General features: G+C 44.2%; 1 pseudogene; it reads left to right on the top strand.

Moving 5' to 3' along the window:
* The first annotated feature begins 10,532 nt into the window (after positions 1-10,532).
* LOC120646235 lies at positions 10,533-11,308 on the top strand (annotated as a pseudogene).
* The last annotated feature ends 15,046 nt before the right edge of the window (positions 11,309-26,354 follow it).

Here is a 26,354-nt window from a genome sequence, read left to right as displayed (position 1 = left end):
CTAATTCAGAAGGATCATTAGGGAGTACCTCAACCTTGTGTTTGTTCAGCTTGAAGGATGGCATCACGAACTCCCCAACCCTCTTGAGTAGGCCTCCTCGCTCCTTCTTGAATCCTTGAAGGAAGTGCTCCTTCAGGTGCTCTTCAGCGATGAGCTACTCCATAGTCGCCTTGATGATGTTAGATCCACTGATTTCAGCCTTCTCGGAGCCCATCTTGATGGAGAAACTAGATTAGATCGGTTTTAAAACCAGATTAATCTGTTCCCCAGCGGAGTGTTGACGGCTGCTAAGTACCAAATCTAGGCCGTCAACTCCTGCATAAACACATGAAATGCAAACATCAACATAGTAGTAGAGGTTTATTACTAACTATTTCCACGGGTGTTGGTAATTATTTGTATGTAGGTGAAATAAGGGTGAAAACACACTTCATGAGCAGGGAAACACACTTCTCAGTTCAAGGCAAAAGGCGCAACCAATCAGAGTATGAGATTCAGGCTTAAACGGATCAAAACAAGCCCAAATACCCCAGCAAACAAGCATAGGACAGGCCATGCCCCATGGGCTTAGGACAAGGGACACCAGGATAGCCAAATATCAAGTTTGGGGCGGTTGGAGCCTCGGGCAGGCCGACCGACCTACCAGGTCGGCCGACCTGGCCCATGGGATCCACCACCTCAGCCTTGACGCGTGGCAGCTCCTCACTGGCTCCCAAGGTCGGTTCCAGGGGGTAGAGCTATAGTCCTCGGCCGAAAGCACCATGGCTCCCTCCTATATATATGTGGGGAGGGGTTCCATTTGAGACACACCACCAAGTGTGAGCTTCACACCTTCTCTTGCATTTAGAGTTGTCTTAGAATAGGGAGAGGGTAGAGGTACTCAGGAGGGGTGCCGGTCTTCGGCGCTCTTCTCCAAATTGTACCTCTACGAGAGTGAGAGATTAGTTCGGGAGAAGTGCTGGGGTGTCGGCTCTCTGCTCCCAGCTTGTACCTCTACGGATGCTGTTATATTCTTCGGTTTTTAGTAAGTATTCATGGTTCCTATCTCTAGTATTTTACTTGGCATAGTAGATGCTAGTAGTGCTTGTAGTTGAGTGAGATCAGTTCTCTTACTCAAGGGTTAGTCGCTCTGTATACATACAGAGTGCTGTAGTTTGCTACGGGTCGACATACGTAGTTAGACTGCAGTAGTAATCAATAGCGTAGACGTGGTGTCTAGGCTAGGGGTTATCCTTCATTTGCCTTATATCCCACGGTTTGTAACAGGTAGGTCGTAGGTGGTGACAGCCATATTGGTCCTTCGTAATCCTCCACGTTCGGATATAGCGTAGAGCTGTTGGCTGGAGTCGATTGGCAGACCAGTTGTAAGCCGGTGCCCGAAGCGAGTATTGTGCCTGAGAGATCGACCTTTAACTCAGTAGTAGCACTATCTTAGGAATCCTCTCTATCCTTCTACCTACCTTGGTGTGTCCTTGGACTGACTAGAATAGAAGAGAGTACACACACGTTCCCTGTGGATTCGATAACCCTTGGAATACTCTGTGGTGAAAGCTACAATGGTATCCGTGTGCTTGCAGATTTATTCGTGACGCTAAAATACCCAACAAGCTTTCTGGCGCCATTGCCGAGGAATGATTGCTGTATCTTTCTTCGAACCTAGTCATCCTTGTATCCTCTGCTTCTCTTTCCTTCTACCTTGACCCCCGCTACCCATAGAGGAGCTATCCTTTAACAGCTTCTCTACCCCACGGGATTTATCCCGTATCATTTTTAGTTTTCTTTCTGCTATCTTTACCCCTGCTACCCATGGAGAAGCCATCCTTTCACAGCCTCTCTGCCTCAAGGGGCGAGTTCAATGAGCCACCATCCTCTTCCACATCCGGCTATGAACCTTGTCCCGACCTTATCGCTATGGTTCGGGAGCTTTCCTTCTCTGGGTTAAGTAGCGAGAACCCAGACCACCATATGCGGGAGTTTGAGCAGCTTTGTTCACGCTTTGCCTATGCAAGCATGAAACAAGATGTCCTCCGGTGGATGTTGTTTCCCTTCTCTCTTAAAGGGAGGGCAGAGCAATGGTACACGTCTTATACATATACCGGAAAGGGCAACTGGGACTCCTTGAAGAAGACATTCCCTGTCATGTTCTTCCAGCAGAATGAGAAGGAAACTTTAGGCGCAACCTGGGCCAGATTTTCACTCCTAGTGAAGTCCGACCCTACCATGTCGACACTCAATCTTTTAGTCCTTTGGAAATTTAAGAAGAGTCTCGATAAGGAATCCGCCGATCATCTCAACTCAATCATCGGAGGAGTACCCTTCCATATGTTTTCGACTGAGGCTAATAAAATCCTAGATTATATTGCCGAGTATACCTCCTTGTCAGCCGAGTCTGATCCTCTCCAAGAGGAGTGTGAGTTGACCCATGAGGATCTTCTAGCAGCTGAACCTAATCTTTCATCTTCCACATCCTTAGATTCAGCTCTAGTAACCTCGCCCAAACCAAGAACATCGGAGGGAGAAGAGATTCACCCCCCGAAGTTTTCTTCTAGATTCGAGGATGAATCAACGGGAAACCATAGAAACACCTCGAATCTCATAGATGCCTATTCAGGGAAGGAACCTTCCTCTGTCCACACCGATCAATCTAGAGATCTTTTGACAGAACCTTCCCTTAGGCCTACGGTACCTCCTTCTCCTCCTGATTCCCGTAACAAAGCACCTCTCGAGGAAGCCATGAAGGAGGATTGGTCAGATGGAGAGAAACGCTTTTCTGAAGCAATTTGGATTAGCTCACCCTCCATGATCACTCCTTACTCAATAAGGGGAACTACCGTAGAAGCCCACATTAACCCCATCATAGAGGTTAATGGTTTGCCATGGCACTTAGCGTACACTCTTCTGGGCAATGTTACGCGAGACCATCCGACACGCTATTAAGAAGTTGTCCATTGGGACACATCCTTAAATGTCGGGGGATTGCAAGTGCCGTGCCACTCATAGTAGACAAAATTGAGGTTAACTTAGATTTCCATATCTTCAATATCCTTGATTTTGATCTTCTCCTAGGCTCCCCGTTTCAAAAACTTCTCATATCTTACGGGAGTCTAGACAAAAAGCTTAGGAAAACCGCTTCTGCCACTGTCTCTTGCTTAGAAAATTCTATGGCGAAGCATTTTCCCGAGCCAAACCTGCTTGAGGAAATGATGCATGAATCTCCGTTCATATCATCTGAGTCCATTCTCTTCGAGGTTCCAAAATCTGCCACTTCCGAAGAGAACAACTCGGAAGAAATCCTTCACTTTCGTGAAGATGAACGATCATTATCCCTTTTGAGCGAGTTTGAGCCTCTTTCCTCTAGCCCCAAGGAAGTTGTTCTCGACCACAATCGATATTCAACTATGATTTCCCACGATGCATCTCTTGACATGAAGAACCGATGGGCCACGGAATGTTATGAGGCGCCGACTCTAGAGTCCACAGAAAAGGATTCCATATATGAGCATGGGAGCTTCATCCTAGTGATACCTCAAAAACCATGCTCGTTCAATACCTCTCCAGAGTCAGGCACGTATTGTGCCTAGAGCACACATGAGGACTATAACTGCTTTGAGGTCCTCTCTTGCAAAACCTTTAGAAGGCTAGTTGTAGATGCATATGTTTACCGTAAACATTGCAAATTTCGTGGATGCTCTGTGGTGCTGACCTTGCAGCTAAACCTTCATGTCATATCAACAATTGGTGATGAAAAGGGGAACACATCATCAACAATAGCTGCAAGAGAATATTCCCATGGTCGAGCTTATGACCATAAACAAAGCACTGCCGGAAGAGAGCTCGGATTATCATATTTATTTCCCTTCAATAAAAGCAAGAGCATATTCTAGGATGTATTTTTCCTTCGGGTATTTTTGGTCGCTAACCTTTCCAGGGGAAGATCAAGAAGAATGATGGACAAGCAACACCTATGAACATGAGAGCTACACCAACTACAACCCCTCGATATGCCTTGATGAAGGAACAACTACAGAAGAAAACTTGAACTCCATACACTTGAAGTTTTGCAAACTCCAAGTGTGGGGGAGGTATGTGAGTGCCCGAAGTAAGTTCTTTCTCAATCCATATCTTGTCTTCGAATTGGTGTTGGTTCCTGCATCTTGCTCTCTATAAAAAAAGGAAAAAAAGAGAGGAGTTGCCATAGTGACAATATTGAGTTCTCATCAACAAAACACCATGGTAAGTACTTTCAATGTTCTGCTTTTGACATTAAACAAAGCCCTGCCGGGAGGTCGTCCGAGGATCACCAGAGTAAGTCTCATGGTGAGAGTAAAGTTTAGTTTGAATAAATTCTCGAGCTCCCTGTTTCTTAAAGCCAGCTGAGCCATTATTTTGTTTCCACTATCTCGTTGAATACAGCACCAGGTACAAGCACAAGTGTGGGGGAGATCTTGCAAGTTCATCAATGCCCTACACATTTGAGATCTCCCACAGAGTTATCGCACAACATCGACTGCGCCATCAAGACAAGGGACAAGTCAAAGACACCAGAGTCAGTCAGCCACCCGATGGTTTGGCTGAATCACCACTGCCTTGATCACCATCATCTTCAAAAGCGATGGTTTGTGCATCCTCTACCTCTAAACTCTCTTTGATTCATGAGTTTGAATGGTTTTCAAATCTTACTCACTAAAATCAAACTCAAAGTGAATCAATGTGTTGCACCTGCTCTATATGTCTCCTATGGTTGGCTTGCATATGTTTTATTCCATGATTATCACCTTGATGCCTGTGAACAAAAATCTTTAGGAAAGCATGCTTATCTGAGTAGTTGATGTGTGAGATATGGTTGGAATGATATGATCTTCACTCTTTATTGTTTAAGTGCTTGGGAACTTTATTTGAAAAACCATTTGTGAAGCTCCTCTTTGATATGCCAAAGTCCTACCAAAGCCATATGATGATACTTCTTGAAAACCATATACACATATGCTGCTTGTTTTTGCATTGAGCTTTGTCAAATTGTTGTGACCCTTGAGAGAATTCTTTTCATGCTTTCATGATCAAGATTCACGTGCACACCATATACCCCCTTGCTATGCTTCTTTGAGAAGTTAGCATTGTACCATCCACTCATTCCACAAAATAAATGCTCCACTATATGTGTTGGTCTCTCTCTCTCCAGTTTTTGTTAAAAAAAAGAGAGACATGGTCTATCAAAAAAAATATGGACACATGAAGGTCCAAGTATTGAAAAAAAAGAAAAAAATGTGGGCACATCTTCCATGAAAAAAAAAGAAAAAGAAAAAAAAGATATCCATGCTCTCAAAAGAATTTATATAGGGAGAGAGATCATACAAAAGGAGTTTCCATTCCATCCTCCATAATCCATACACGTGCACATCTTGATCTAATTGTATGACTTGTTTTTCTTTTTGGATCCGGTCTTTGACTTTTCAATATATGTAATACAAATATGCCTTAACCTTCATACCCTACCTTGAGCTCCACATATAGCCATCACTAGAAGTAGAATGAAGAAAAGGCAAGTCAAATGCCTTGGTAAGGACATATACACATTGAGCGATCGGAGAGAATCAAATGAGGAGCTAAGCAAGGTTTGTTTTGAAAACTTATTGAAAAACCCCAAGCTACTTGACATGAGGAGTAGAAGTGATTTGATTCGCGACCATTCCATTCCTCAACCTCCCAAGACGGCATGATAGACACTTCAAAGTTCACAAGTGCAAGGTATGGTTTGGAATATCTCTTATGCTCGCTTCATACCTTTGGAATTCATGTTTCACCTGAGTCCTTTCTGCTTTACTCGAGGATGAGCAAAGGCTAAGTGTGGGGGAGTTGTTGACGGCTGCTAAGTACTAAATCTAGGCCGTTAACTCCTGCATAAACACATGAAATGCAAACATCAACATAGTGGTAGGGGTTTATTACTGACCATTTCCACGAGTGTTGGTAATTATTTATATGCAGGTGAAATAAGGGTGAAATCACACTTCATGAGCAGGGAAACACACTTCTCAGTTCAAGGCAAAAGGCACAACCAATTAGAGTATGAGATTCAGGCTAAAACGATCAAAACAAGCCCAAATACCCCAGCAAACAAGCGTAGGATAGGCCATGCCCCATGGGCTTAGGACAAGGGACACCAGGATAGCCCAAATATCAAGTTTGAGGGCGGTTGGAGCCTCGGGCAGGCCGACCGACCTACCAGGTCGGCCGACCTGGCCCATGGGCCCTGCCGCCTCAGCCTTGACGCGTGGCAGCTCCTCACTGGCTCCCAAGGTCGGTTCCAGGGGGTAGAGCTACAGTCCTCGGCCGAAAGCACCATGGCTCCCTCCTATATATATATGAGGGGAGGGGTTCCATTTGAGACATACCACCAAGTGTGAGCTTCACACCTTCTCTTGCATTTAGAGTTGTACTAGAATAGGGAGAGGGTAGAGGTACTCAGGAGGGGCGCCGGTCTTCGGCGCTCTTCTCCAAATTGTACCTCTATGAGAGTGAGAGATTAGTTCGGGAGAAGTGCCGGGGTGTCGGCTCTCTGCTCCCAGCTTGTACCTCTACGGATGCTGCTACATTCTTCAGTATTTAGTAAGTATTCGTGGTTCCTATCTCTAGTATTTTACTTGGCATAGTAGATGCTAGTAGTTCCTGTAGTTGAGTGAGATCAGTTCTCTTACTCGCGGGTCCGTCGCTCTGTATTCATATAGAGTGCTGTAGTTTGCTACGGGTCGACATACATAGTTCGACTGTAGTAGTAATCAATAGCGTAGACGTGGTGTCTAGGCTAGGGGTTATCCTTCATTTGCCTTATATCCTACGGTTTGTTAGAGGTAGGCCGTAGGTGGTGACAACCCTATTGGTCCTTCGTAATCCTCCACGTTCGGATATAGCGTAGAGCTGTTAGCCGGAGTCGACTGGCAGACCAGTTGTAAGCCGGTGCCCGAAGTGAGTATTGTGCCCGAGAGATCGACCTTTAACTCAGTAGTAGCACTATCTTAGGAATCCTCTCTATCCTTCTACCTACCTTGGTGTGTCCTTGGACTGACTAGAATAGAAGAGAGTACACACACGTTCCCTATGGATTCGATAATCCTTGGAATACTCTGAGGTGAAAGCTACAACGGTATCCATGCGCTTGCAGATTTATTCGTGACCCTAAAATACCCAACACGGAGTCGCCAAAAAATATGTGGACACATAATCGTGCCAACACACTTGAATGCGATAGCACGCGCGCACGATCGTCAAAATGATCAACACCCGCGGAATCTTGGGCAGACCGGTTTGACCGGTGCTGCCAACCGGTCTGACTGGTGCTGGCAGGGTGTCGCCAAAAACCTAGAACAGTGAGCTCGGGAGGGACCCCATCGGAGCTCGTGAACGTAGGGTTGTTCTGAGGTCAGCAGGCCACTCAGAACGTCTTCAAACGTTGTAGAGACGAAGGAAGAAAGCATTCTAGGGTTGGAAAAGGTTAGGGTTTGAGAGACAAAAAGTAATGCGATATTTTGATTGATTCGATTAGGAATAACCTCAATTGGCCTTAGCCTTTATATTTATGGGCCGGGGAAGACGTACCCCTTCACGAGTAGGATTACATGAGAACTCTTTACAAAAACTCTAATTCTACTCGGACTATACAGACTAGACCGGTCAGACCGGTCTGCCCGACCGGTCAGACCGGTCTGCCTCGACAGATGCCAAATTTGGCTGTCAACACTCCCCTCCCCTCCCCCTCCGTCTCTCCCTCACTTCCCTCCCTGTGCCCGGACGGTGGTGCGGTGGTGCATGGACAGAGGCACGGGCACGGGCGAGGCTGGGATGTCCTCGTGGTGCTAGGGGGCCGGGCCTCGATCTGGCAGTCGACGGCACGAGCAAGGCTGGGATGTCCTCACGGTGGTGGCGAGCCCCGATTCAGCGGTCAGTGGCATGGGTGAGGCCGAGGCAGCGGGGCTGCATCCGGCAGTCGGCAGCGCGGGCGAGGCCGAGGCAGTGGGGCTGGATCCGGTGGTGGCGAGGCCATATCCGTCGGGCAAGTCCGGCGATGGCCATCCAGGCGGTGAGCACCGAGCGGTAGCGACGACCGAGGATGGGCTCGGCGGGTGCATCCGTGGGTTTTCTTTTTTTATTATTCTTGTTCGATTAACGGTCCAACCGCCTCCGTAGCTCATGATTAACAGTGACCTTGCATTAGAGGCGGTTGCCTTTGCCCGCTTCCGAAAATAGAAAACGCCCGCCTCCAAAACGATCCTGTAGTAGTTGAGGAGAAGTGCCAAATCAAGGTATCCTCCTCATCACTGAAAGAAACGGTGGTAGCTTTCTCTAACTTCGTCCCCAAAATGCACAAGTCTAATAATTCCATCCCAAAGATCATTTAAGCTTGCAATGTATGCATTGTTTCCCAGCAGTGATTAAAGCAGAGAACTCATGACCAGGTGTAGCAATCCCTGCTGGAGCCATAAGCAAGATTATATTGACCCACGAGCCACAATTGACGTCCTTAACGTGCATTACAATTTTATATGGAGTAGTGGAGCACTTGGTTATATCAATCTTAGCCGCCAGGCAGCTAGCGTTGGCATTGACTAGTCCGCGCACATTACACAGCTTGCCTTATACTCCCTCCTATTCTAAATGTTTGTCACCGTTAACTTGAGATCATGAACTTTTTTCACATATTTAAAATTTAGGGTAAATATTCAGAAAATAATTTTAGAAGTGAAAAAAGCACCTAATATAAAATAATACTTACCTGCTTTTTGAGTAAGAGGAATGGCCGCGTCATATCCTAAAGTAAATCCTCACAAATATCTAGGAATGGAGGGATTACTAGATTAAAATCACCGGACACACGTGAACAAACTATCACGAACACCTTAAAGAAATAGTACAAGTGGATTTTGAAATCTAATCTATCGACACGTCGTCGGCCACCGAAAGAACTATGCTATTATTTATAACTAAAATAAATCTAAAAAAATGCGGTCTCTCGTGTGCTAAACCAAGGAATCAAATCTGGATGGACAGTAGGGTTATCATCTGATGCTGGCGCTCACAAAGTAATTAACCTAGAGAAAGCTGTCACGGATACTTTGCTTCTTGATGAACCCACTTTGACATGCATGTCCGCATATTATTATATACCAAATACTGTCCCAAACATGGCTTAGTATCGTCTTTTTTTGAATAAGCACAATATATATGAAGAGATAGGTTTAGATGATGACGGTTTTTGTCCAAAAAATGAAATTAGTTAAGACATCATCATGTTGCAAGACACTGTTTCCCAGCACTTCTTAGAAAACTCCAACATGACCGGGTGCACTCATCCAATACCAATAGCTCGTGTCAGAATAAATAAGACCTCAACGTGCATACATTTTCGAGTGGCACTCTCTCGAAGCGTCCGTTCCCCAACAGTTCAGAGAGCAGATGCGCCGGCGATTCCTTGACTCCTTGCCAGATTCGCTATTTTTCCTCACTGTCGGTGGCCTTTTTGGCGCCGACGTGCTTGGAGAACGGCGGATCCTCCGGTGGGTGATGTATATATCCTCTCCTATTAGAGTAGTTTTACCTAGTTTGGGTCGGAGTTCTTACTGGCGGAGCTGTCGACGGTAAGCTTTTGTCCCTTTTGGAGTTTCTCCCACTATTGCTTGTGTTTGTGGTGAGCGAGTCCTGGTGCTATCTGAGGTGCATGTGATGCTTAATGGTGATATCTTTTGCGGGGATCTCAACATCGATGGGTTAGCCATCGATTTTATCTTCTCCGTTGATGTTTGGCTTCCATGTGTTTCTCTTGGTGCCGTTGCTGCCCATGGTTTCAAAGATAGTGCTATATATGTAAACGAGAATACAGCAATGGATATGTGCAGAAATTTCGGAAGGTTTGTTTATCAACTCGTAGAGAAAACGAGTTGGATTACCTACCAACACGAAGTGGATTCGGGTTGGTTGTTAGTTCCTACATTTGGTGGTTCAGTTCCCTTTTGGGATTCTTCGTCGCTAGGCGATTTGGGGTTTCTGGAGGCCCTTGGGACGTCGGATCCCTGTTTGCCTGACAATGCGATGGTCTTTGTCCATCATCTTCAGCCGGTTCATTCAGCATTTGTAGTGCATGTCAGTTCCGATGTGCTGCTCAAAACGGCGTCAAAAATTCATGTTCTTCGCTGGGGAGGAGGTTGGCTTCAAGCTGGGAGCTCCGGCCGCCGGTGGCGATGACGACCGGAAGTTTACAAAGACTTGAATGTAACTTCTTTTTCCTTTAAGGATGTTTTTTGTAATTTAGGCTGTAACAATCAGATGTTATGAATAAAATGAAAACCCGGTTCTTCTAAAAAAAAAGACCTCAACGTGCATATGCTGGCGTTGACATTGACCAGCTGTCCGCGCACGTTACATGGGCACATGGCTTGTCTCACTAGGTTATACCCTGCCAGGATGCGTGAACACGTACGCTAAACCCCCAGCCCCTCCTATACAGTAACCTGGCTAGTACCAAGCATTGCCAGAACCACGCATCGAAATTAACACACAGCTCGAGCTAGCTCCGACCTGTGGCTAGCTGCGCAAGGAAATCGATTTCGCTGCCATGGCCAAGGCCGAACTCCTCCTCCTCCTCCTCCTCCTATCCCTAGTGCCCTTTTCCTCGCATGCCCTGAACCAGGACTTCTGCATCGCCGACCTGACCGCCGATGACACGCCGGCAGGCTACCCGTGCAGGCCCCCGCCGGATGCCACTGCTGACGACTTCTACTACAGCGGCCTGGGCAGCTCCGGCCCACCCCTCAAGCCCTCCAAGATCGCTCTGGTTTCGGGCACCGTCACCAACTTCCCCGGCGTCAACGGGCTGGCCATCTCCGCGGCGCGGATGGACGTCGCCCCGGGCGGCGTCGCCCCGATTCACCCCCACCCGGGCGGCTCCGAGCTCCTGTACGTCCTCGAGGGCAGCGTGGTCAGCGGCTTCATCAGCGCCACGCGCAACAAGGTGTACACCAAGACGCTGCGCAAGGGAGACCTCATGGTGCTCCCGCAGGGGCAGCTCCACTTCCAGTACTGCCCCGGCAACACCTCGGCGGTGACGATATCCACCTTCAACAACGCCAACCCCGGCGTGCAGGTCCTCGACTACGCGCTCTTCGCCAACGACCTGCCCACGGAGGTCGTGACCAACACTTGGACGAGCTGCAGGTCATCAAGCTCAAGGCGCTCTTCGGCGGCCGCGGCTAGGCTGCCCTGAATCGGTTGTCATCATCAGCACCGTTGGCCTTGAATTGAATTGGTTGTGGCTGTTTATTATTTATACAAATGCGTGTGGACGTATTATTCATTTATTCAAAAATGCGCTGGTGGCGTTTGTAATTCTCAAATAAATTGTTTTTAGTTCTCAAGTAAATTGCAACTCAGGTTAATTATGTTAGAGATGAAAATTACCTCATTTGATGCAGTGGTGGGCAGCATTTCTTTGAAAGCAGTTCTATCATATGGTCACAACATTTTCAGTTGTTTATTTTCATGCCACCAATAAGATGCAGGGTTAGTAAATTCACGAGTGCCAATCTAGTTGTTCTTCTGGCACATCAAAACATGAATTTTTTTTATCCCCAGCTAACACCCGTTATTCTAGATTTCCCTACAGATTATAACAGCCAAAAAAGAATTGACTTTGCTTTTGCATCTCGAGTCAACATCAAGCACAAACTTTTCTTGGAGGAATGGATAAGCTCACTTGGATGATTCTTGTAATTTTTTGGATTTTCTTTCTTTCATTGTTTCCTGAGGACCCTTTGTAAAGACTGTTTTCCTTTCTTTGTTTTTAATATATAATCAGTAGTGCGCTTGCAACCCTCCTGTTACTTAAAAAAAAGAAGGCACGGAATTTAACTTTGTAATATGCATTACTAGTGATCAGAATTACTAGTGACTGCCACCAAACCATGACAACTGCGGTGAAGAGAGTTGCGTAACCTTGCAGCATGATCATCTTGATTTCGAAAAATCTCTTGACCCTCGTCATCTGGGTCGCCAACAAGGCATTATAGTTTTTTTTAATTTTAACCTTGTTTGAAGAATATTTTAAAACTAAACCGGGTAAAAATTTATTTCCAGGTTATAGCCCATTTGGCCGCGCCGGACCAGGTGGTGCAGTGGCGTGATAAGGCCGCCACGCTGGCTGCTTAAGCCAGTGCGGGGCCAGCAGGCCGCCTACGTGGCACCGTGCGACAAGGCCTATGTAAAGGCTGCACCACGGCCCTTCTCTCTCCCTCCCTCCCTACCTCCTCTCTTCTTCATCCTGATTGAGCTTCCCTCTCTCCCTCCCTCCCCACCTCCTACTCTCTTCCTCATCCTGAGTGAGCTTCCCTCCAATGCTGTAACACACCAAAATAAAATTTTGTTGAGTTTAAATTTTTTTAAAAAAAACTCTTTTTGCTTTTTGTTAAAAAAAGAGAAAAAGTTTTTCATTTTATTTTCTCCTTTCACTCTTTCTTTCAGCCCGGCCCATCTCCACTCTTCTTTTCTCCTCTACCTTCTTTTTCCACACGGCCCAACTTTCGCTCTCAGCCCAAACCGCTCCCCAACCCAGCTCTCTCTGGCCCAATTCGTCTCCCTTCCTCTCTCACTGCCAACCGGGCCCCGCCCATCAGTTCCACCTTCCTCCTCTGGCCGCCAGCCTCTTCCCTGGGTACCGCAAGCGCCCGCCGGCCATTCCTCTCCTCCCTGCCCGCTCGCCTCCCTCTCCACATCCTCGGCCCGCCTTGAATGCCATGAATGGTGGCCACCATCCCTTCGCCTCCCCACCTCTCCTTTTTCCCGCCACAAATGGTCGCCTTCATGCCCATCACGGCCATTATGGCCGGCCATCGTGCAACGCCGAGCTCTCTCCCTCGCCGGCCTCTCAGCACTCTCTCTCTCCCTTCCTGTAAATGGCACACCCGAGCCGCTGCTGCTCATTTTTGAACCCCTCCCCCACTCGATCTTGCTCGCCCTCACGCTTGCTGTCGTGCTGACTGCTAGAGTGCCACCGCCGTTGATCTCCCTCGCCACTGCCTCTTCGTCGACGAAGACCTGCACGGGAGCTCCGCAAGGTGGTGAGCATCCTCGGCACCCACTTCTCCCTCCCTCCCTCTCTCTCTCTCTCTCTCTCTCTCTCTCTCTCCTTCCTGTGGCCGGAATTCCTGAGCCACCGTTCACTGTCAAGCTCCCTCTTCCCGGCCCCATGCGCTCACACTAACCTCACCATTGTATTACTCATCACCCTAGCATGTTCCTCATCCTAACCGCACCCTAAATTGAGCCCTAAAGCGACTTACGACCAACCCTAATGAGGCTCGCCGCTGCCTGAGCTCTTGCCCGCGCTGTCAATCTGCCGCCATGCTGCTACTCGTCGCCTACGACCACCGCTAGAGCTTCACCGTGTGAAGAGGACAGCCGTCGACCCCTTCCACTCTTTTCCCTGCTCTCCTATTGGCGCAATCCCTCGCCAGAGTTTCCTGGCTGTACCTCACCGACGATCTCCCTCTCCGGCCGCCGCACCACCATCACGGCCCCTCCATTGTGTTCGGTGTCGTCTCTTCCCTCTCCTCAGTTTCACCCCGTGTCGAACCATGGCTGGGACACCGGATTTGGTGTACTCTAGCGACCCGCCACCATGTGCCACCGTCCGCTGCAGCCTGAGCCACACAGCGCCGCCAGCTGAGCCACCCTACGCAATCGTTGCCTAGCCGAGCCACAGCCAAGCCGTCCGCCAAGGAACCGCACCATCACCCAAGACTCTCGAGTCAATCACCATCATTGGATCAAGATCCAACAGATCAGATTCAATCAAACCCAGGTCAATACTGGTCAGCTGTGGCTTTTTTGCAAAAAGGCCCCTAGGTTTTATCAGAATAATCCCGCACTCCACCTCTGTTCAAACATAATTACAAACAAGTCTTTTTCTTTTTGTTTTAACCCCTATTCTTTCTAGTTTTTGAACCCGCATTCCAGGACCCCTTTGTATTCAATCTAGCCCTCATATATATTGTTTACTTATGCTCTAGCCCCTGGAACCTTTTTTTAGCCATATCTTCCTCGTTTTAACTCCGTTTTCAATGATTCTCGTGCTCACGCGATCCTTGCAACATGTACAACATCTTTAGCACCATAAATTTCTCTGTTTAAACTGTTTGTTGTTCTGTTTCTTATGTGTTGTATGTTTTTCTTGCGTGATCGTGTGGATAATGTGTTGTTCGAAGGAAATCGAGAGCAACTATACGAGGAAGAGATACAACAGTTTGGCAAGGAAGGCATAGTGGACTTCTTCCCCTGCATAATCTATTTTGACCCCAATAAATTGCATGATTAATTCACTTTACTTTACTGTTGTTGCATAAACTTGATGGGAACCCAATTAAGGATTTATCAGTTTGGCAGAAATGCTTAGATGCTTTATCTTGGGATGCTGATATAATAAACTTTTTGAGAATGATAAGCATGCTTTATCTGTTGTTATACTTGGTTAACTACAAGATCACTTGATTTAATTGGAACAAACGAAAATGTTGCAAACAAACCACGACGGATTACAAGAAGCGCAACATTCAACACATGGAGTCGTGAGAAGCAAACCACGACGGACCACGAAGAGTGCATCAAGATGACATCTCGCACAAAGAACCACGACTCCAATGAGTATGAAAAAGCTCCGAGGCTAAGGTATACATTGAATTCTCAAGCTTCTATTGGTTTTGTTGATAATCTTTAAAAATCTCATGCTCGAACTGATAGTCGGAATGAAAGTTTAAATTCTATGCCTTATTCTTTTCATGATGATAGCTAGAGTTTCTTGAGAATGTTGATTTCATGCTTAAAGAACCTCTGCCTAATAATGAGCTCTGCGCTATGCAAGAAACACATGCTGCATTTAATTACACCATGCCTTGTTGATGAAATTTAATTGAGGATGTGATTATATTGCATATGTTCACAAATAATTGCAAATTTCGATCTTGCTTTTGCGCTTGGTCAAGCTCATGACCCTAAAAGAGCACATGTCGGGAGAAGCCCCGGATTTTACTAACCATGCAGGACATGAAACTCAAATGATGAGGAGGAAAACTGTGCCCAAAATTTTGAACACCATCATCAATATCTTCAAGTTTCAAGAACGGACATCGCTAAGCCTCATCAATTTTGTGCACAAGTCCAGAGATTTATAATGCAAGAAAGTCGAATATTCAGGATCTCTTTCAAGTCCTCGGTTCAACGCATCCATGATCGATACAATTGAAGACCCATGGGAGGAGCTATGTCTCAAACATCGGAGATGCACGTGCTTAAATCAGCACGGGGCAGATTGCAGTGACGGGGAAAAAGGGGCATAACTCCCTCAATTGGAATGCGTTTTGGGCAAATGAAGACTTGTTGGAAAGAAGATTTCGTGCACCTTGCATGGGATCAATTGGTTGGCGCAACTCCCAATCTGGACAGAGAGGAAAATCTGTGAAAAAAGGTAGTGACGAAGGACAACAAAGAAGGAGGCGACGATGATGTGAGAGACGATTGGACAAATTTTCCATTAAGCGTGATTGATCATGTCCAACATGGGAAGTGGAATAAGAGCTGCATGGAACACCTTCACCTCTTGCATGAAGGACCATGGCTTCGCATCAATTTGAAGGTAAGAAAGTCGAGCTCTATGACTTTAAATGAAGCGCTTTGCGGGAGGCAACCCGATCTTTTATTTTATATATATTAATATGATCGTCTACACTGCACTCTTTAATCGGAATATCAAGTAACATCGTACCATTGCTCTAACAAAAACCACAACTTTATGTTGTTCTTTCTAAATGTTATTGAGGGAGCACTTTGTTATTTGATCTTGGGAAACTTGTAGACCTTTTTGTGTGCCTATTAGTGTTTTGAGTCTTTTTCTTTGTGTCTTTTTAGAGAGATTTATGAAGCATTGCACCACCCTTTGATTCTAAACTTGTGGCTAGTTAACTTAGGCTAACTTTTTGTTTTGTTTTAGACCACCACATCATGTCATATCATTTTGTTCACCCACCCCATGTTGCATTGCATACCATGTTGTTCGTCTCACTCTTGCATTGCATTGCACATTGCATTTAAAAAAAAATTCTAAAAACATTGACTAGCCTCACTTTTGAGATCCTAAAACCCTTAGGAAAACCACTCATAGAGGAATCCTAAAAACCATAGGTTATGTTTTTCTTTCAAAAAAATCTAACTTTTGTTTCTCTCTAGTTTTTTTTTAAAAAAACAACCTTAGATAGAATTTTTATACCCAACACTCTCTCTTCAAAATTTTTGTTTTAAACCAAAAAATATAGGGAACCCATAAACCTACTTCTAAAACCTTGTTAGCTCGGTTGCTTGGTCCTTTTCGATAAATAACCTTTTCATTGACAAAAGCCTCACTTCTTATGAAGTGTCGCGAAGACTTTTTGTCACTCTTAGCAATTATTTTTGAATAAGCTAGTTGCGGAACAACATCGAAAGGTCATTTCAACCTTGCTAACACTTGTTTTTGCTAACTTTGCATTTGCACTTTGCATCCATTTCATTGTTCATGCCACAAGTTGAGTCTAGGGATGCTTGGTTTGTTGGTATTTATCTCTATTCCCGACCGTCACCCCGGGGGTAGTGTGTGCACTTGATTGTTTTGCAGGCATGACAAAGCATTCCCATGAATTCGTGATCAAAGAAGAAATCAAATTCGACAACACCTCCAAAGTTCGAGAGCAAGCCCAGCTGTTTTCATCAAATTTTGCACATGGACAGAGACGTACAAGGAAGAAAAAGTTGATATTCAGAAACTCTATGAAATTCCCATTCCAATGCATCCAAGATCAATGAATTTAAAGACCCGTACAAGGAGATATGGCAAGAACATTGAACGTTACGCGTTCTGAAATTCGTCGGGACAGATTGCAGTGCTAGGACTAAATGGACATAACTCTCTTGTTCGAAATCAATTTTCAGCGAATGAGGACTCGTTGGAAAGGAAAATTCGTGCACTTCGCAATGGAGCAATGTTTCAGTACACGTTCTATTCTGGAAATTGAAAGAAAAATTCATGAAGATGAGGCAGCAATGGGACAACGAGGAATTGAAGGAGGCGACGACGATGTGAAGCAATGATTGGGACCATGACTTTGTACAAGAAGAAGTGGAAGGAAAACTGAGGCAACAAAGGTGAAGATACATTGAAGATGATATTCATACACATGAGGGAAGGACTTCAAGAATTGCAAGATGGTCCATCTTCTCCTTCCACGCCTAGCATCATGCTAAGCATGGGGGAGGATTTCGTGGACAAGGAAGAAAGATCTCATGGAGTAAGATAATCACGGTTACCACAAGATGCTCATAATTCTTCTTCCATGCTTAGCACAATGCTTAAGTATGGGGGAGGCCGCACTACACTTCATTACGAGCATCGAGAAGGACGGTAATTCTTCCTCAACTCTCCCTTTTTCTAAATCCTTGTACATATATGCCTTCAACCATAGATGCAACCTTTGTATGTCTCTCCCTATAATAACATGGCTACTAGGAGTACAACCTAGATTTGTTTTTGTTTTCAATGAATGATAACCACTATCACTTTGTGCTCACCACATTGATACATTTTGGCAATGCCTTATGCTTATGGAAAAATAAGGAAAGTTGCTGCTTTGTTTTACCTACGCTATGTTGTATATGACTTGACCATTTGCTCTCAATTAAATGGAATTAAAATGATTAAATACCAGCTCTTTTATTTGTGGAGGTTAAATGACTAAATTCTAGACCCACATATTCTATGTTTATCTTTGATTTAAGTCTACCAATTACCTTACACCTTGTGTGGTTTAATTTGAAAACTTAATTCCTATGCTATCTACATTTGTGAATCTCTTGCAAAGTTCTACCTACCAAAGCCTATACATACATACTCTTTTATGATGAAACCTTTAGATTGCAAACTTATATTTTGATGAGTTGGATTAAGATTGATTTCTTTGGTATGAGACTAAGAAGCTGGTCATTCCGTTTTTTTTTGTGTAACCTTCTTTCTGCTAGCCTATTTATCCATGCATTGTGAGTTTCTACTTCGGGAATTTTGCAAACCTCGCTGGATATCCACCCTAAACCAAAAATATCTTTTTATGATTACCTCCTTGACCATAACCCAATTTGAGTATGGATTATCATTTCGACGGAATCAAAAGAATCAAGGGCACCATATAAAGAAAAGTTTTGGGAGACAAGGCTCCCCGGAGATTCAAGAGGTTCTACGAAGAAGAAGGTGAATTTGAGATACTTGCCATAGCTAGTTGGTTCTCCCACTATTCATACTCGAGGACGAGCATTCGTTCAAGCATGGGGGGATGGCTAGGTAAGTATTCTATGTTATCAAAAGTTCTAAGGAGCAAAAAGAAAGAAAAAAATAGAAAGAAAGAGAAAAATAGAAAAATGAAAAAAGGGAGAAAAGAAAAGAAAACAAGAGAAGAATAAAATGCTCCTTAGCTCTTTTTGGCTTCATTAATTTTCCAAGTTACTTGGAAGAACTATTCCATACTCAAATCTTCCAACCATGTGCAATCCGATAACGAGAACTTCATTTATGTCTCGGGATCACCCATTTGCCACTTGCACATGTCCACCTATCTAAATGTGTGTGTTTCATCTTTCTCCCTCTCCAACATTATTTTCCAATGGCCTTTTTGACAAGTCTCAGTAAATCCAATAGATCTCTCTCTTAGTTTGACAATATTTCAGATATAATGTTTTGCTAGGATTGTTTTTACCTACCAAGCTCCACATAAGCCTTCCACTTTTATATATGAGTAGAATAGGTTGAAGACAATCTAATGTATGCTTGAGAGACTTAATGAGATGAGTATTTCCATGATCTTTTGCAAGAGAACCTCACTTATGTTTGATATGCATTTTTTTGAAAACTCTTCACGATGAAAGAAGGTAAAGGTTTGAAGTTCGCTTAAGTTTGAGAGCATGACATTTATTTATTATTGTGGCTTGTTCTTTAATTGCTAGTCTATCTTCCATAATGAAAAAGTAGCCGGTCACAACATGAACTTAAATGCTAAATACTTGACAGAGCAATATGTCTTGTTATGTATGACTAAGTGCAGAGAGGACATTGAGGGGCAACGCTGATTTCTTTATAAGCAAAGCTCCTGGACTTACTCGAGGACGAGCAAGGTTTAAGCATGGGGGGAATGTTGGCGCTCCTTAAGTACCCATTTTACCCATTTAATATCAAAATCAATAACCGTCCTAACCCCGGCCTAATTATTGGTCATTTTCACACTTGCACATATATTTTGGAGGAACTTTGTTTTTGCAGGTTTTTGGCCTATTTTGGAGCATGAAATGACGAGGCCCGTGATCGAGCGCTAACACGGAGAAAGACGAAGGCCAAAGCCCAAAAGAAGGACCAAAGCCCATGTTGATTCGAAGCCCATTCATGCACATCCATCCTCCAAGAGAGCCCAAAGGACCAAGCCCACAAAGATGAGATCAAGATACTTCGGGATTAAGCAAAGCAAATGAAGATTTAAGGAAGGACTCCCTATCCTATACTTTCCTCGAAGATATCTCCAAGATAACGACGTCCAAAGGGGTGCAATCGTGAAGGACATAAACTCTAGAAGATGCGAGGAGTCTACACACGAAAGATGAGATCGAGGCGGGTCCGAAATAGGGTAGGCCGGCCGGCCTAGACCGTTTCCGAGGCGGTTCGGCCTCCCCTTCGACCGGTGGCTTCCTCGGCTTATAAATAGCTCGCATTTTATTCAACTCGTAGCATCCATCCACCCAGAACTCGACAAAAACCTAGGGCCAAGACCGGAGGATGACGACGGCGGCCACAAGTCTTCGAAGTTGTCTAGGAGATGGCTTAGGCCGCCCCTAGCCGCCATGGCCTCCCTGCGTGGTTGTGCCATGGTGGAGTTCATGAGCTAGTTGGAGTCGTCAATGGTATGTACTCGGTGGTGACGATCCAAACGAATCTATTATGTGAGTAATGATAATCATGTCTTCCGAATCTTTTAGCGACCATGTTCTCTCTTTCGATTTCGTTCTTTTCTTTGGGTTTGCTTCATCCTAGATCTATTATCGAGATAGATCGCTTAGCATGATCTTGTAGTCATGGTGGCCAGAGGTTCATGGCAGAACTACCAAAGGGGGTTCGACTTGCTTCAGGGTGCTTTCGTCCAAAGGGGGGCGTCGCGACAGGGCGTTGCTTTAGTAGATGGGGTATCGAAGGATCGGATTGGAGATTTTGGGTTTAAAGATGCCATTGATTGAGATGCATGATTTATTTGCTCGTTAGCTTGAACTACAACTAGATGACAATAGGCCTAGTCATGTCTTTGGTTTTGCTATGGTTACGCCTATGTTCATGGATGAGATCAACCTTTACACAAAACTCATATCTATTAAAGGTTACTCTATATGTGCAATTCATGCTTCATGTTAGGATAGATCCGTTAGATTAGATGGAAAACCTTGGGTAGTTCTTTGTCGATCCACGGATTGATAAATGTTGGGGGAATACTCTATGGGAAAAGCTACACGATCCCGTGCGCTTGCGGTATATAAATTGGGGCGCTAAGGAGCGTCAACACTAGGGAATCTTTGTGAAGGCGTCGTAGCATCCCTATGCAATCACACCTCGGAAGTGTGGTATTGTGCCTGATCAGCACATCATGGTTGGGTCCAAAGTTCTTCTAAACTTTTAAGCGACTTGTGGTGAAAGTGTACAATATCTGTAGAGTGTAAAACTGATATACCAGCCGTGCTCACGGTTACGAGCCCCCGACCCTCAAATGATAATTGAACTTGAAGAATAATTTAAGTTGTGGTTCTTTGATTTATAATGTTGATATATCTTTTATGCTTAAGTGGATTGGTATAAACATATACTTAGTAAATAGGTGGTTACTAATAAAATATGATCAACCTAAAATGCTAACTGCTATAAACCTCAGCTTCCCTTAATATCCTTGCATTCTTCCCCCATTTGCTGAGTACCAACCATAAGAGTGCTCACCCTTGCCTAAATTGTTGTTTAGAAGAGAATGTGGAAGTGGAGCACTTCGAGGAGTTCTGGGCGTGCATTCACCAGTCAACTGCCTATGAAGAAAGCCGCTGCTTCAGTACTTGTTTAGGGTATCAGTAATAAAGACCTTTGTTTCTATTTATCAGAGTGTAATAAAGTTATTTACTCTCTCTTTCTTACATTTTGGACACTGTTTTTGATATATTCACTTATGATGTCTATCAAATGTGTGTATACTTGATCCTGGCGCACATATGAGATGCATTCGGTTTTGTTCTTAAAACAGGGTGTGACAGAAGTGGTATTAGAGTTGTGTTGACTATAGGACGCTAGCCTAGATAGAAATGGACGAAATTAAAGACTCATTTTCTAGCAAGCCAGGTCAGCTTTCAAAAATGTCTTATATTACTTAATAAAAATATAATTTATTCTTTGTCCTTTGTCAGTCTCATTGATTTTAAAACATGTTCTAAGTTTTGGTTGTTGTTGTGTCAGTTGACCTGGGTACCGAAAGTTCATAGGATCACTTTGCTCCCGCTCAAATAGCACCCTAGCTCAGCTCGTGGAAGATTAAGAATTGGAAGAAGTCTACTTCTACATTAAGATGGAGGGCGGTTGCATCATGGAACTTTGCAACAACAACAACAACAACTACTACTACAATGATGAAAGTCTGTGGAATGGTCCTCGTGTGATGAATGGAACATGTATAGTTCACTCTTCCATGGACGAGCCCGGCTACTTTCCCACTCTACTCCATGATGTACTGTGGGAGTTGGGCAATATCGTGAAGCCCCTCTACATCACCAACCACTAGTCCGAGCCTGGCCGCAATGACTAGTACCGCAACCAAGTCCACATCAGGGAACGCTTGCAGACTTCCAGAGGCACAGCACACAACTCCACCTCGCCCCATGTTGGCGCCTACCAACATCACCACTGAGAATCAGTGACGACTCCCGCAGACGCCAAGGGGGTGGCAGGTATTTCATGAACTATGAATAAATCCGCAAGCACATGGAATACCGCTGGAAGTTCAAAATTCTTCCACGAAGAGTATTAGTCTTGTCCGTCGGGAAAAACTTCGCGAGGAACGCCTTGGCACATTTGTCCCAAGTGTCCACAGTGGTCTTATTAGCATAGAACCATTGCTTCGCACTCCCCAAAAGAGAGAACGGGAACAATCGGAGCTGGATCGTATCTTGAGATACTCCCTTGATAACAAAGTACTGCAGAGCTCCAAGAACTGCTGGAGATGAGCACTGACATCCTCATTGTCCTTGCCACAGAAAGGGCTGGCCTGCACCATCGTGATGAGACCCATCTTGATCTCGAAATTCTCCCCTCCGGTATTAACCTCGGGCCCGGTGAGGACCTAGTTAGCAGATGGGGCGGAGTAATCGCGGAGTGTCTTCTAGGCCATAGCTTGAGAAGCTGACTGTGCTTGAGTAACTGGTTCGGCTGCCGAGAGTGAGATCTGAGGGGGCACGACATGAGGACGAACTCTTCTCAATAATTACTCCGGATTAGGCGTGAAATTTTGCGGTAAGTCGAAACCGGTCGTACACTAACCAGTTTTCATATCAACAAAGACAGAAAACAAAGCCAAGTTAGCCTATTTAGCAAGCGAATACCAATTTTTGATTTCGTTCATAACTTTTGCCTATGTACTTCAATCTATGCCTTCCTCGACAACGGCACAAAAAATGCTTGTTGACGCCTACCAACATCACTACTGAGAATCAGCGATGACACCCACAGACTTCAAGGGGGTAGTAGGTATTTCATGAACCACAAATAAATCTGCAAGTGCACGGAATACCGCTGTAGCATTTTACCCGGGAGTATACCAGGGTGTCATTTATATTTTCGTAGGGAAGGCGGCGAATGAAGATACATAGGCTACTTAATGAACTTAATCTAGATTGGATATTCAATTGCATAAATAGGGGTAAGATAGATAACATGGTAGGAGGTAGTGTGACACACACATAAGCTACCTTCAAGATAAATAAACAAGAGAAATGCTCTATGCTGGGAGAAAGGCAGAAGCTAGAGCTCGAGTCAAAAGTGCTAGGCTAGCTATATCTGTGCTATCTTATAGTTAGATTGTTAGAGATTAAACTACACAACCGGGAGACCGCTATCTAATTGACGGGAGGAGCCCATGCACCTAGGGGCTTTATGTACCTCCTACCCCCAAACCCGAACGTGGAGGAGTACTAGGGCTCGAACAGGGATGTCTCCACCTGTCGGGTTTCTCTACAAACCATGGGTAAAGTTGACATACTTCAAGAAGATATCGGTAACTAGGGCTGGAAAAAAAGCTCGTTAAGCTGGCTCGGTGGCTCGTTTCAAAATTTCTCCGATTACGTTTGTTCTTTTTTTAAAATAAAGATTAGTTGATTTGGAACAAAAATCAATTTTGGCAGGCTCGGCTCGGCTCGGCTTGTTATGCTCGATTTGAAGTTGAATATCAAACAACGCGGGAGACTACAATAAATACGAATATATTGATTTCGAGGAAAGCTCGAAAAAAGTTGAGGCTCGGCTCGATTCCAGCCCTATCGGTAACCATAGTCTAATTCTATTACAAACGACCGAATATTACAAGAGAGAACTAGAGATGAACCCATACCAGAACTCCCGAGCAACTCCGGGACTCGATGACTCCTAGGCTTCTCCTAAACTCCAGTAAGCCTATAGACTAAGCAAGAATGCCTTATGATGAGAAGTGAGATGAATGTGTGTGTGTTCTAATCTCTACCCCCTTCCTCTTGTATTTATAGGAGGGAGCCACGGGCTGGGACTTGCTGAACGGCCTTAAGCAACCAGTGAGGAGGCAACAAGTGGCGAAGCTGAGGTGGTGGGGCCCATGGGCCTGTCGGCCGATAGCCCAGGGGCGCCAACAGCCCCCAGCTTCATCTAGCAGGCTGTCCTGGGCCACCTCTTGTCCTAACTTTGGGGTATGGCCTGTCCTAAGCCGGTCTGGTGTTGTCTTTGATCTTCACTTGATCCATTTGAGCCTGAATCAGTGCACTGATAATTCATGTGATTTTATGTCGGGCCCAAGTGTGCTTGCAACCTGCATATTAGCTCCAAAACGCATCTTGCATATTCTAGAAAGTAAAGTGTGGTTTAGGGGTTTATTTGGATAAAGATGTGTGTAAAAAATGCAAACTCTCATAATTTTCTAACGGAAAAAGTCTAAATTACTCCCCTCAACTATAGCCAAAGTCTGGATAACCCCCTAAACTATTGTTTGGTTCATTTTACCCCCCAAACTATATCATTTGGTTCAAATTATTCCCTAATGTAATTTGTCCTTTTCATTTCTCCAAGCATAGGTGGAGTTTTAAGTTGAAATTTTATAACATAATAGTACACACCATAAGACATGTTTGAAAAATAAATCATAATTTTTTTATCAATATTTTGATATGTTAGAATATTTAATAATAAATTAATCATTGGAGTTCAAAAATATATGGAAACTAAAGGAGAAAAATTATAATTTTTTTTTCTAAATATGAATTGTGATGTCCACTACTACCCTGCAAAATTTGAAATTAAAATTCAAATTGTGTATGGAGAAACAAAAAAGATAAATTATTTTATGGGGTAAAATAAACTAAATGACATAGTTTAGGGTGTAAATTGAACCAAGTTATAGCTTAGGGGGTTATCCAGACTTTGACTATAGTTGAAGGGAGTAAATTAAACTTTTTCCCTTTCTAATCAAGTTGACATCTAAAAATGGTCGTTTGTGAGCATCAAGAAGATCCCCAATCTGTCCAGCAAAGTAGGACAAATCAGGTTGTTGATCAGAAAATCACTTTGACTCTTACCTACCTGTCATGTCGTTGTCTGAAGCAAAGATATTCATCTATAAGTTTAAATGAGTTGGCTCTCATACCTTTGCTCAAGTGCCTTACTCCATCATGGGGCTTTTTAGTTGTCTCTTCGTCTTGAACTATTGAGAGTTAGAAGGGTTTGCAAAGCGATACTCACTTGTTCCTAGATCTGCATTGCATCTGGAGGTATTTTTGAAGAAGATTTTCGAAAACATGGCTAAGTTCCCCAAAATGATTCTCTCGAAGCACTCAACTTTTATTATCCTCACCAGGCAGCATCTGCCTTCGGTCTTCCCTATTGTAGATAAATCTTTTGTGGAGCTCAAGGTTGGGTAAAAATAGGGCATACTTGCATTCCATATATTGTAAAGTCAAAGAGAGGATCCATGGAGAAACAGGTCATGCAATTTCAATCAAAAGGTGCAAGTATATGGATGAGTGGATAAATGGTGGTATGGCTTACTCCTTAAAGCATTGGTTCTCTCTCTTGTATCATCCCCTTCTTTCTCTCTATTTTTTCAGACATGGTTACCCCTCTCTCCTTCTCTTTTTTTTGGGTCATGCTTCTTTGGCATTTCATCTTTTATCTTTGTGGGGCAACCATAATCTAACATCTTATCTTATTTCAGGGATGTTCTAAGAGAGTCTACCAAAGCATGGAGCTTTAGCTTTTATTGGTGGATGATGGTGATGCTAATTCCCAATGTAGGAATGTCGCAAGTGGATGAGGACATGCATGTGCTTATGATCGAGAAAGCATGAATAAGTTCTCACTAGGGTCACAAAATTTGACAAAACTCAATAGAATGTCAAGCATCACTGTGTAAGGTTTCCTTTGGTATATGACATATGGCTCTGGTAGGACTTGCTTATCACTGAGGAACTTGCCTTTTGACTTTTCAAAAACAAAAACTTTAGGTTTCAAGCATCACTGGAACAAGGTTGTACGACTTTATTCACCATATCTATACTTGCTACAACTTAGACTTAGGTCAAGCATATGGAACCCACAGAACTTTCAGGTTCATTGGCAAAGCATTTACATAGCCAACAGACTTAAACTTAAGAGAACTCTTATAGCCAAAACAAGACACAACAGACAAGGCAGAACAATGCAAAACTCATCCTTTCAACTTTCATGAGAAGTTAAAACATTCTTACCGCGCATGTTAAAGGGAAATAAAGCAGTAAATGTTTGTTTTGTTTCGAAATTTTTATCAAATTTATTCAAAAGCAAATAAAAGATATAGTTGACTTAGGGGGGGATCTCCCCCAAGCTAGCTCTTGGTTTATGGTCCGAAAAGCAGGACCTTTCTCTATACTTGATTAGGTTGAGGTCATTTCATCCGTACCTGGAGAAGTAGTAGCGGGCGATGATGTCTTCTTCTTGCACCACACCTTCTTGATTTTCTTTG

The sequence above is a fragment of the Panicum virgatum genome, chromosome 8K, assembly GCF_016808335.1.
Source record: "Panicum virgatum strain AP13 chromosome 8K, P.virgatum_v5, whole genome shotgun sequence".
NCBI lineage: Eukaryota > Viridiplantae > Streptophyta > Magnoliopsida > Poales > Poaceae > Panicum > Panicum virgatum.
Note: the sequence above shows the minus strand (reverse complement) of the source record. Positions and strands in the feature narration are given on the sequence as shown.